A 12,813-nucleotide genomic window follows, 5' to 3' on the forward strand; every position below is an offset into this window, starting at 1 on the left:
TTGCTTAATTTCCCCTCTGTCGGTTAGTGTGCGTTTTTTTTGTTGTTGTTAAAAATGGAATATCTTGAAAAATCTAAAAGGAAAAACCTAATAAATTTAATCCTACCAAGTCTTGGTCAAAACTTTATGGTGGCTAAAAATGATTGTAGGACTGCAGGTCCACGCATAGTTTTGACGAGGGTGGCTGACGTCACTTTTCTGCAGGGTAGGACAGTTAGTCCACGGGTGTCGGCGTGGACTAACTGTCCTACTTTTCAAAACTGACCTGGCCGTGAAATAACTTTTCTACCTGCGCTCATCAATCTTCAATCTGTGGAAGAATGTGAGTGATACTTCCACTACACACGCACAGCGTACTGCTTAGGCAGTAAATATAACAGCTTACTCAAACCAAAACTCAAGGTATCACATATGAAGTGGGTTGCTAATTGGGATTAAATTTGAACAAATCCCATACATTGTATATTATGTATGATTGAATTTCAGTTTAGCTTTCCGCAGAGCATCTCGAGAATGAAATGAGCTATAGATTTGAAACTGTGCATGCAACCCCAGTTTGTTACAATACGTAGTGTACCTTGTATATTATGTATGATTGAATTTCAGTTTAGCTTTCCGCAGAACATCTCGAGAATGAAATGAGCTATAGATTTGAAACTGTGCATGCAACCCCGGTTTGTTACAATACGTAGTGTACCTTGTATATTTTGTATGATTGAATTTCAGTTTAGCTTTCCGCAGAACATCTCGAGAATGAAATGAGCTATAGATTTGAAACTGTACATGCAACCCCAGTTTGTTACAATACGTAATGTACCTTGTATATTTTGTATGATTGAATTTCAGTTTAGCTTTCCGCAGAACATCTCGAGAATGAAATGAGCTATAGATTTGAAACTACATACAACCCCAGTTTGTTACAATACGTAGTGTACCTTGTATATTATGTATGATTGAATTTCAGTTTAGCTTTCCGCAGAGCATCTCGAGAATGAAATGAGCTATAGATTTGAAACTGTGCATGCAACCCCGGTTTGTTACAATACGTAGTGTACCTTGTATATTTTGTATGATTGAATTTCAGTTTAGCTTTCCGCAGAGCATCTCGAGAATGAAATGAGCTATAGATTTGAAACTGTGCATGCAACCCCAGTTTGTTACAATACGTAGTGTACCTTGTATATTTTGTATGATTGAATTTCAGTTTAGCTTTCCGCAGAACATCTCGAGAATGAAATGAGCTATAGATTTGAAACTACATACAACCCCAGTTTGTTACAATACGTAATGTACCTTGTATATTTTGTATGATTGAATTTCAGTTTAGCTTTCCGCAGAACATCTCGAGAATGAAATGAGCTATAGATTTGAAACTACATGCAACCCCAGTTTGTTACAATACGTAATGTACCTTGTATATTTTGTATGATTGAATTTCAGTTTAGCTTTCCGCAGAACATCTCGAGAATGAAATGAGCTATAGATTTGAAACTACATACAACCCCAGTTTGTTACAATACGTAGTGTACCTTGTATATTATGTATGATTGAATTTCAGTTTAGCTTTCCGCAGAACATCTCGAGAATGAAATGAGCTATAGATTTGAAACTGTGCATGCAACCCCGGTTTGTTACAATACGTAGTGTACCTTGTATATTTTGTATGATTGAATTTCAGTTTAGGTGTCCGCAGAACATCTCGAGAATGAAATGAACTATAGATTTGAAACTACATGCAACCCCAGTTTGTTACAATACGTATTGTACCTTGTATATTTTGTATGATTGAATTTCAGTTTAGCTGTCCGCAGAACATCTCGAGAATGAAATGAGCTATAGATTTGAAACTACATACAACCCCAGTTTGTTACAATACGTAATGTACCTTGTATATTTTGTATGATTGAATTTCAGTTTAGGTGTCCACAGAACATCTCGAGAATGAAATGAACTATAGATTTGAAACTACATGCAACCCCAGTTTGTTACAATACGTAATGTACCTTGTATATTTTGTATGATTGAATTTCAGTTTAGGTGTCCGCAGAACATCTCGAGAATGAAATGAGCTATAGATTTCTCTGGCTGTTGTTCTTCTGTGATTCTCCAGAGGACTTGACAATATCGATTACATTTGATGTTATCTTGACCAAATACTCTCGATTAGCTTATAAGAATAAAAGTAGGCAGATGCTAATTTAATGAACTAAACTAATTTTATTTTATTAAACTATATGTGTCTGAGATAGTAAGAACAACTACTTATTGAATGAACTTACATGATGGCCTCTTAATATACTTGAACGTTTGATTACAGAAAGGAGAGGACCAGTAGCAGCATCTCCAAAGAAAGCAGTAATTCAAATGTTGGGAAATTGGAGTACATGCATTAATCTAGTTATTTATTGTATAACTAAAAGTTAAATTAATTTAAAAATTGTTTTATTATATTCATAGTTTATTTTTTTGAATGCATTTAATTTTTTCTTGTTAATCATACATATTTTAATATATAAAATTAAAATGTTTCATAGTAAATTTTGAAATGTCTTGTTTGTTGTTTAAATGTTATTTTTTCATGACTATATAAAATATTTTGTATTTGTTGTATTTTTAAAAGTTAATTTCAGTTGTGTTTTTTTTTAAATTGTTAGTTTAAATTTGTATTATTAAAAAAAATTATTAGTTTGACATAAGACCAACTTTCCGGTGTTTCCACACTTGTAGAGAAATGTCCTGCAGTCTTAGTTTAATTCAGTTTTCTTTAGTTCAAATATGTTTATGTTCAACTGTGATTTTTGTCCGAAATAAACTTTAATAACATGTGTTTGTTGTTTTTTAATACCAATGTTATGTCTCGTTATATGTGTGTGTGTGTGTCAACTGTATTATTTATATTCAACAGTTTTTCAATTGATTCAATTATTTAAAACTTTTCCTATAATAAAAATATTGTGTAATCATATTCGTAGCTATGAAATAATGGATATTTTGTAATAAACACAGTTAAGACCAGATTTAGAATTTCCAAAAACTGTATTATACAAGTAACTAAACTTAAAATAATGCATTTGAATTTTTCTTGTTCATTCTTGCTATTCACATAAACTTCTAATACCATGTACATTTCAAAGACTAATAGTAAATAAATGCACCTGAAACATGCTAGTTACGTGTTTGTTCATTATTGTAACCGATATATTACTTTGAAACATATCAGATGTTACTTTGAAACATATCAGATGTTACTTTGAAACATATCAGATGTTACTTTGAAACATATCAGATGTTACTTTGAAACATATTGTATAAGTTACTTTGAAATGTATCAGATATGTTACTTTGAAACATATCGTACTTTGATATGTTACTTTGAAACATATCAGATGTTACTTTGAACATATCAGATGTTACTTTGAAACATATCAGATGTTACTTTGAAACATATCAGATGTTACTTTGAAACATATCTAGAAACATATCAGATGTTACTTTGAAACATATCAGATGTTACTTTGAAACATATCAGATGTTACTTTGAAACATATCAGATGTTACTTTGAAACATATCAGATGTTACTTTGAAACATATCAGATGTTACTTTGAAACATATTGTATAAGTTACTTTGAAATGTATCAGATATGTTACTTTGCAACGTATCTGATATGTTACATTGAAACATATACATATATTTGTGACGAAACATGAGAGGACATTCTTGTCAGTTAGATACGTGTCTGAAACTAAGCAGATACATTTTGAAATGTATCTGAAACATTACCAATATTTAAATGAAATATTTTTGATACTATTGGGTGCTATGTGGGTTATTTTGATAGATGTGAGACTTCAGGAGCAGTTGCAGTCATGAGTTCTTCAGAGATTATTCTTCGTGTTCAAAGGGTTCATATACAAGAGGATAAGATTTGAAACTGCAATGTTTCCACGTGGCATAAAATTTATAATAGAACAATTAGAATAACAAGTGATTCCTTTACTAAAAAGTTCTTTGATAAAATAGTAAATTATTATTATATAAATAATAATAGTTTAAATAAGTATTATACCACTTTTTAAGCCTTACGAAAGTATATTTATTTTTCTTATTTAAATTGGAGGCGATTGGCATGGTGCGCCTGAATTAGCACCCCCTGGACATAGCACCCCCTCGCTACTGACGTCATTTTGACGTCACCAAAGGGGGTGCTAAATCAGCACAGATGCCGTGTCCAGGCCCTGAATAAGCACCCCCTTCGAATAGCGGGGTCCTAATTCAGCGCCTTGACCGTGCTCATGTGCTGATTTAGCACCCCCTTGAATCTGGGCCGTATTGATGAGATGAATAATTACCCCAACGGAATAGAATATATAATCGTTTAACCATATTGCGATTTATTTTTAAATAAAATAAAATAATATATATATAATATTATATATATATATATATATATATTATATATATATATATATATAATATTATATATATATATAATTTAAATATAATGCAATGAGTACATTTACTGCATTGCTGTCGTTTACTTAATATTTTCAAAAAGAAACAGTTCATTACCAATTGTAAAAATACTATGCATGAAATATACTTAAGTAAACAACTAGGTTCTAGGCATTCAAATACAGGGTTATTTTAGAATAAAATTAATTTGGAATCATGGTACGAACAACGCAGAGGAACTGATATTGCGTAAATCCGGCATGTGTAATAAATATACATGTTCAGAGATTACATCAACCTATTAACCAATTTAAAAACAATTATTTATTTATTTTAATTTTTCGAATACCAACCAAAAGCGGGAAAATTTAGAAGCGTGAAATTGTAATTTTGTGACGGCTAAGAGCCAATTATTTTTAATGACGCATCTCAACTGAATTATACTATTTAAACTGAATAGTATAATTCAAACACACTTGACAAACAATTTAAATATTATTTTATATCTACAAGAATCAATATCATTCAGTTATATCCATATCAGTTAGTTCAACTATAATTTTAAAAAAAAGTTGAAAACAATGTTTAAACACGTAGCAATAAATATACTACTGTATTTTCAAAAGCGTTATTGCTTAGGTCAAAACATACATTTATATACTGAGTATTATGGATCTGCATTGCTTAATTTCCCCTCTGTCGGTTAGTGTGCGTTTTTTTGTTGTTGTTAAAAATGGAATATCTTGAAAAATCTAAAAGGAAAACCTAATAAATTTAATCCTACCAAGTCTTGGTCAAAACTTTATGGTGGCTAAAAATGATTGTAGGACTGTAGGTCCACGCCTAGTTTTGACGAGGGTGGCTGACGTCACTTTTCTGCAGGGTAGGACAGTTAGTCCACGGGTGTCGGCGTGGACTAACTGTCCTACTTTTCAAAACTGACCTGGCCGTGAAATAACTTTTCTACCTGCGCTCAATCTTCAATCTGTGGAAGAATGTGAGTGATACTTCCACTACACACGCACAGCGTACTGCTTAGGCAGTAAATATAACAGCTTACTCAAACCAAAACTCAAGGTATCACATATGAAGTGGGTTGCTAATTGGGATTAAATTTGAACAAATTCCATACATCACTACATTACTATCTGAGTAATTCGACAATATCCTAATGAATGATAAACATCTACAGTCAGTTTGTTATAATTTTATTATACCTTATCTTGGTCCATCGTTAGCGTAATACGGTATATGCGAGTAGACACGTCACTCATAGTAGGCAACACGTTAATTGAAATGGATAGTTGATTGTTTTATTATTACTGTTATTAATTAAAACTACACTTTAGATCATATTTAATATATCACATTTATAATTGTATCAAATTACTTTAAATATATAACTATAGATAGGCAAAATATTGTATTACCTTAAATAGTGGCTCTTGGCCTATAAACCAAAATTTCTCTCTTGTCTTCAGAGACATATTAGCTTACACAAAAGAGTGCGAGTATATACGAGTACTAACATGTCTCAGGAGGTAAGACGTTATTAAAAATTAATCTTTTAAAATAGGTATAACTCAATTAGGGAAATTTGTTGATTATTTGTACTAACAACGAACTTTATGTTTATTAAAAAACAACTTGCAGTATAGACAATTTTACAAAGTGTTATGAAAACTAATTATGGTCTCATATTAAAAATTCTTATTTTTGAATTACCAATACATGATTAATTACAATTTACAAATAAATGCTGAATTGGATAGTACCGCTAGATTAACCTAAAATGTAAGTTACGAGTAACTTTCGACTTACAAATTGAGTATAATTTTAGAAGAAAATTACTTTACCGACGGATACTTCTTATTGAAGAAAACAATAACTTATACAAATTTAATAAGCGGGACTATTGCCCAAAGTCCAGATAGGTGATAAATTAAAACAACGTATATTACTCATATATGTATTTATATCCATAGTACAATTTTAGAAGGAGGACGATTAACAATAGAATAATATTTTCAACAGAAATGTTATGAACATGAAATTTATTGCATCTTTGTGTGTTTTATTATTGTTTAGCGCTAGAGATTTATATGTTAGTCTTAAAATAAATATTATACCTCTATTTTAAGTTAAACTGTACATTTACAAAGTTAGAAATGTAGCTGATAAAGAAAACACCTGTATACCTATTTTATGTAACATGTTCTGCTCAGTGAATTGCTATGTTATTTGGTATTCACGGTTTTGCTGGGACAAGTTTAATCCTGTCATAATATAAGTGCTAAACCACAAACATTTATGACAATCCAAGTATTATCTTAAAAAACTGACATCATATTTTAGCAAATTTGGATTTAAACAATCGTATCATTACATTTACAGCGAGGACAGTATTTAAAGGCATTTGACCTATTATATTTTAGTTGATGATACATAGGTGAGATGACATGCCCCTTTCATATTACATGGGAAATGTTTATGTGGACATTAGATCCACTTAAAGTAAATTAATTTCTAAAGAAGGAAGTCCTTTAAGCATTGACGCATAAAATAAACGTATTTGCACCGGACACAAGAGATTTTTAAGTTCCATTCAAACTTGCAGTTGCTATTCATGGCTATATGCCGTTACGACATAATTTTAAGTTCGTTCAAATCCCGGAAACACAGTATATAATATTTTTAGTTACTAGCAAGTTACCAGCGACTTCGGCCACAATAAACTATTTAATAGCTTCTTAAACCCTATTAGTTTTATTCCTCTTTAAAATAAATCAAACCGTTAAAAATGTGGAACATCTTAGTTAATAAAAAATACAAATGATGTAAAAGTGTTGAAAGGCCACGATTACATATGTTAAAACTAGTAGTTCCCTGCGGTTTCTTACACAATTTTAGACAGCTGTCGTATGACCACTTCTGGTTCGCATAATTCATATTTCCGACACCAACGTTGAGATTTCTTTGTTCCTACGACCCAGGAAATATGTCTAAAAGTGTATACTTATAGTGATTGTATTTATTCCTGGCTTAATATATTTTGTGCCTTAGTTCGCTTTGTTACTTTGTTTGCTCGATCAAGTTTGCGTTTTAGAACAGTCTTTAAATTTATAGTAAAAGTTATATAGTAAATGCTTCTTTGATATCAGCTTTACAGTACTCACCAAACTCTGCATACTCAATATTATTTGCTAAAGTGTACAATTAAAAGTAGATCTTTATTACCAAAACTTTTAATTTTCTTATCTGAATATTTTTGTTACTATGTGTTCAACAATGGTTGCATAAAAGGTTAAATAAGTAGTGGTTACTATCAAGCTAATTCTATGCTTTCAACACCAAATATAAATAAATTGAAAATAATGGTAAAATTATTACACATATGATTGTGCTATCATACATTTAAACAGAACAGTTTAACAGACTCGTATTATATAAAATTCTTGTTCTAATTACCTAATTTTTCCGTGCATTTTACGATAGTTTAATAGTTGTTTTAAAAGACCATTATAATCGTTACAGCAATTCTTAAGTTATAAATGGTGTATTACTTAACAATATACTTAAGAAAATAAACCCGACTTTCATTTATGCATTTAGCTTTTTGTTTCATTCTTTCTGTAGCTGTATACTGCAGCTAGTTAGAAAGAACTAGTAAAAACACAGTAGCCTAATGAATAATACTTAAAATATACAGAGTATAGATCTCGAAACATCCGTTCAAGGACAGTAGAGTGAGTACGGCGATCCCCTGTCAAACCCTCGTCAAAAGAAACCCGTGAGTCGGACAGTAGGTCCACGGTCCCGGCCTGGGACCCACTGTCCATCCCTTAAGAAGTAGGTAAGAAATGCTTCCGGCAGTTTTACGACGTGGACCTACAGTCCGTTTACCGTCTGAGTCAGCTCATGCTTGTCGCGCTAGGAGTACCACAGGAGGCCTTTTATTAATGTCCATTAAACATCTATAAAGCAGAATATACATGTACAAATAAAACATTTTGCCTATGATGTTGCAATTTTTATTCTGACAAAACCATTCAGAGATTTTTAAAAGAAATTAAATTAAATCTTCTTTCCATTTTAATTTGGTGTAATATAAATTAAATGCAAGTCGTAAGTAAAACCTTGTTTGTTAATTTTGATCTCAGAGGCTACACTTTTCAACATACTCTAAAAAATCACAACTCAAATTGTAATTGTGTTAATTTTGCAAATTGAAACTGTCAAATAATAGGACTTGTTCTAATTTTAAATATGTAGGATTAATTTTTGGATAAAAATCTTTCTTGGATTAACTAATTTCAACAATGCACAACAAAATATTTTATTACATATGAGGTCGATGTGATCACACATGCTTCGTAATAAATGCACTTATTCAGTTCAGATTACAGTATGTTTTGAATACACCGGACCGAAATACTTTAGTACTACATTAGTTATAAGATTAAATGAAATAGACTACGACTATTTCAAAATAATATTATTGAATTTTTGAACTCAGTATCAACCTAAACTTATGGTTTATATTAAAAATTAAATATTCTTTTCTGTTGTAACTTACTTATTATAATATTGCAAACTAAAAGGTACTTGTGGTTTATTAATTTTGTGTGTGAAAAATCATTTGATCTCTGTTTACTGGTAAATTAATTTTAACGCCACGGAATGCCGACGTTATTTACGTCTGGTATCTTTGCTTTTGTATATACAGGGTGTACATAAAGTCCTGCACGGGTATAATATTTTCTGAACGATAACAGATAAATAAACAAGATTTGGTACATCAATACTACACCTAAAAATCTACTTTTTGAAGGAACTATCAGTTTTCTGTAATATAATGGGGACGTCCCGCAAGGAGTCAGAAGGAAATCTTAAATAGGAGCATAGGTCAACATGGACATCATTTTAAAGGGCTTATCTAGCAGAGTTTAATGCCGCAAACCGCACTCAAAAAGATTGATCCAGTACAAAATGGCGGCTGTTCAAAGGTTTTACTTGGTTACATTTTATTAGTAGCCATAACCCTAGTAAAGCAAAACTGCAACCAAACAAATACTGCAGCTAACTACTACATTATGCTTGTCAGTTGTACATAAGTGAATTATGACATTAGTTAGGACATTAGACCAAATTTGTAACCCTTGAGGATAACTAATGTCATAATTCACTTCTGTAAAACTGACAAGCATAATGTAGTAGTTAGCTGCAGTATTCGTTTGGTTGCAGTTTTGCTTTACTAGGATTATGGCTACTAATAAAATGTAACCAAGTAAAACCTTTGAACAGCCGCCATTTTGTACTGGATCAATCTTTTTGAGTGCGGTTTGCGGCATTAAACTCTGCTAAATAAGCCCTTTAAAATGATGTCCATGTTGACCTATGCTCCTATTTAAGATTTCCTTCTGACTCCTTGCGGGACGTCCCCATGATATTACAGAAAACTGATAGTTCCTTCAAAAAGTAGTTTTTTAGGTGTAGTATTGATGTACCAAATTTTGTTTATTTATCTGTTATCGTTCAGAAAATATTATACCCGTGCAGGACTTTATGTACACCCTGTATATTTCACTTAGGCTAAGTATATTTAAACGTTAATACTTGTAAATATTTTTTTCACTTCTTGCTGTCCGTATACTGTATAATTGGACAGTAATTTTTCCGACAAGTACTATGTTGTAACCTTTACTTTAGAACGAAAATAAATCATTATTATCATATACATTTCTTTTGGTTACAGTTAAAGAAAAACTATTATTGAGATCTAAAAGAGGAAGCACATGAGGATGGCTGAAAGTGTTATAATTTGTGTGATTTATATTATTTAGCGGCTAATGACTGTTTCTCATATATTCACCCGTCAATAAAACTATTCCAGCAGTTTATTGTAAAAATGTAGGCCTATTTTCAAATTTAAAGGTGAGCGATTACACTGCACACAATAACCATCATGTAACCAAGAAAATAAGTACTGACCAACATGCTTTTGCTGTAGAAACGTTTTAAGAACAGTGATTCTTATGTAAAAACTCACAGATTTTTTACAACTCACTTTAACATTGGTTGGCACGGCGCTGTTCAAGATCTAAAAACAATTAAAATCTGGGTAAGTTCATTTACAAATACGGCCTCTACCCAAAATAAAACTGAGGGAAGTCTACAAACTGTTCAAACACCGAACAATGTGGAAAGAGTGAGAGTTGCCGTTAGTCGCAGGCCAAAGCAGGCGGCCTGATTGCAAGCTTTGGCTAGGGTTTTCAAAAACAGATCCCCGCTAAGGATTTTTCACCACGACATTCATTTTTATCTTTGCAAATTCAAATTATGCAAGAACTTGTTATTACTAAATACATACAATATTGTTAATGTTAGTATGTAATAATACAAGTTCAGGTCTAGTACACTAAATAGGTATCTGAACGTCCATTAAACAATAACTGTATTCTTTTTCAAATACGCATGTCATTCATGAAGAATTTAAAACAATCTGATCATTTAAAAAATGTATAGGTACATGATAAAACTTGTTTTAACTAAAACCAAAAAGTATTCACATAGTCCACACATAGTTCAAAATAGCATGTTAACAACAATTATGCATGTACGAGTGTGAGGACTAATTTTAAAGCGATTTCAATTCAATATACAACATGCAAATTCACAATGACATAAAGCTGATGTGTACAGAAAATAAAAAACTACAATCAATTCGTGATAATTAATACCTGTTCTACTATTATTTCATTAACAATAACAATCTATTTTTAAACATTATAAATACAGATATACACACAAAGGTTAATTAATTAATACAAACGTGATTAGCACATAATAGGTTTTAAAATACCGGTTCAAACAATAGAAACAATGTTTCTTGGTTATCACGGGAATTATAACTTTGGAGGTTGGTACAGGGAAGGCGGGTTACCCCTCCAGCGGGTGTTTCCCCCACTCTCAAATCTGTGGCGCTATGACCTGTGGCGCTATGAGCTGTGGCGCTGTGAGCATGGATCCGATTATTTATTCGGTTGTGTTGGCGCTGTGAGCACTCGACCAGATCTGTGGCGCCTATGAGCTGTGGCGCTATGAGCTGTGGCGCTGTGAGCATGGACCCGATTATTTATTCGGTTGTGTTGGCGCTGTGAGCACTCCGGCCAAATCTGTGGCGCTATGAGCTGTGGCGCTGTGAGCACATTCACGTTGTGGCGCTGTGAGCAAATTCACGTTGTGGCGCTGTGAGCTTAGGCACTATGAGCCACCACCCTTACTATCATTTGTAACCACTTTAGAAGATCACGCTGGCTGTTGGATTTAAACAATATTAGACACGTAGTTAGATAGCTTAGGACTTGTTCACTTATCTTTAGACCATTAGTTTATTCCGAATCATATTTAGTATCAAGTCTAAAATTTTCTCAAAAATGTTTCAAACGATTTTGATTAATTTTTGTATCATTGTGTTTATACAATGAATACAACATGAGAAAACTCCCCTTAAAAGTTGTCCTTGAGGAGTTATAAAAGATTCAATACCAATTAGAGCTAAAAAAAAGCAATTAAAGCAATTTTGAAGTCAAAATATTGTTGCAATTCATCATGTGAATACACCCACACCATTTGATCTGTACTGTAGACATTAAAAATTAATAAAATATGTTTTAAAAAAGACAGTGCATTTCTTATGTATAAAACTTCCAAGAGAGCTCTTATTGATTATATATTTCCCATGTCCCATTTGATGTATATTTAAAAATTACTGCAACACAAATCAGACTTCCAAAAAATATGGTTATAAGTTTTTAAGATGTTCACAGTAATTTCAAGAATTTTTGTATTGGCGTCCTATTTTTCAACTATAATGTTCAAAAACCTTTATACATATTTCTTACATAAAACGTTCAAATACTATGAGAAAAGTATGTGAACTTTGCAGTTAAATATTATTTTATGTATTTTTTTTAACATTTATACATATATAAATAATAGTAATTTAAATTATTACATAACGTAGCTACATAATTATGTGATCAACAGCTGGTCTTCGATTAGGTGGTTTCAATTTGTGCTGGAGAAGAGCATCAAAAACAGTTGTATTGTACTTGTCTCTTCATTTAGAAATGTTTATTCATGTTGTAAATTTTTAATGCTTTTCTAAATTTCAAACCTCTCCAACGTATTTAGTTTATTACCTTTTTTATTTACATGATTGACTGTATCCGGGCCTTCTTTATGGTCGTTCGTGCCATGGCAATTGCCGACTAGGTGTTGAGGGAAGGTCGGTTTTTACTTACATGTTCTAGATTGAATTTCGAGTCTCAACTTAAGGCCCATCTGCCTAATAAT

Source organism: Homalodisca vitripennis, unplaced genomic scaffold, assembly GCF_021130785.1.
Source record: "Homalodisca vitripennis isolate AUS2020 unplaced genomic scaffold, UT_GWSS_2.1 ScUCBcl_426;HRSCAF=2389, whole genome shotgun sequence".
Lineage (NCBI taxonomy): Eukaryota > Metazoa > Arthropoda > Insecta > Hemiptera > Cicadellidae > Homalodisca > Homalodisca vitripennis.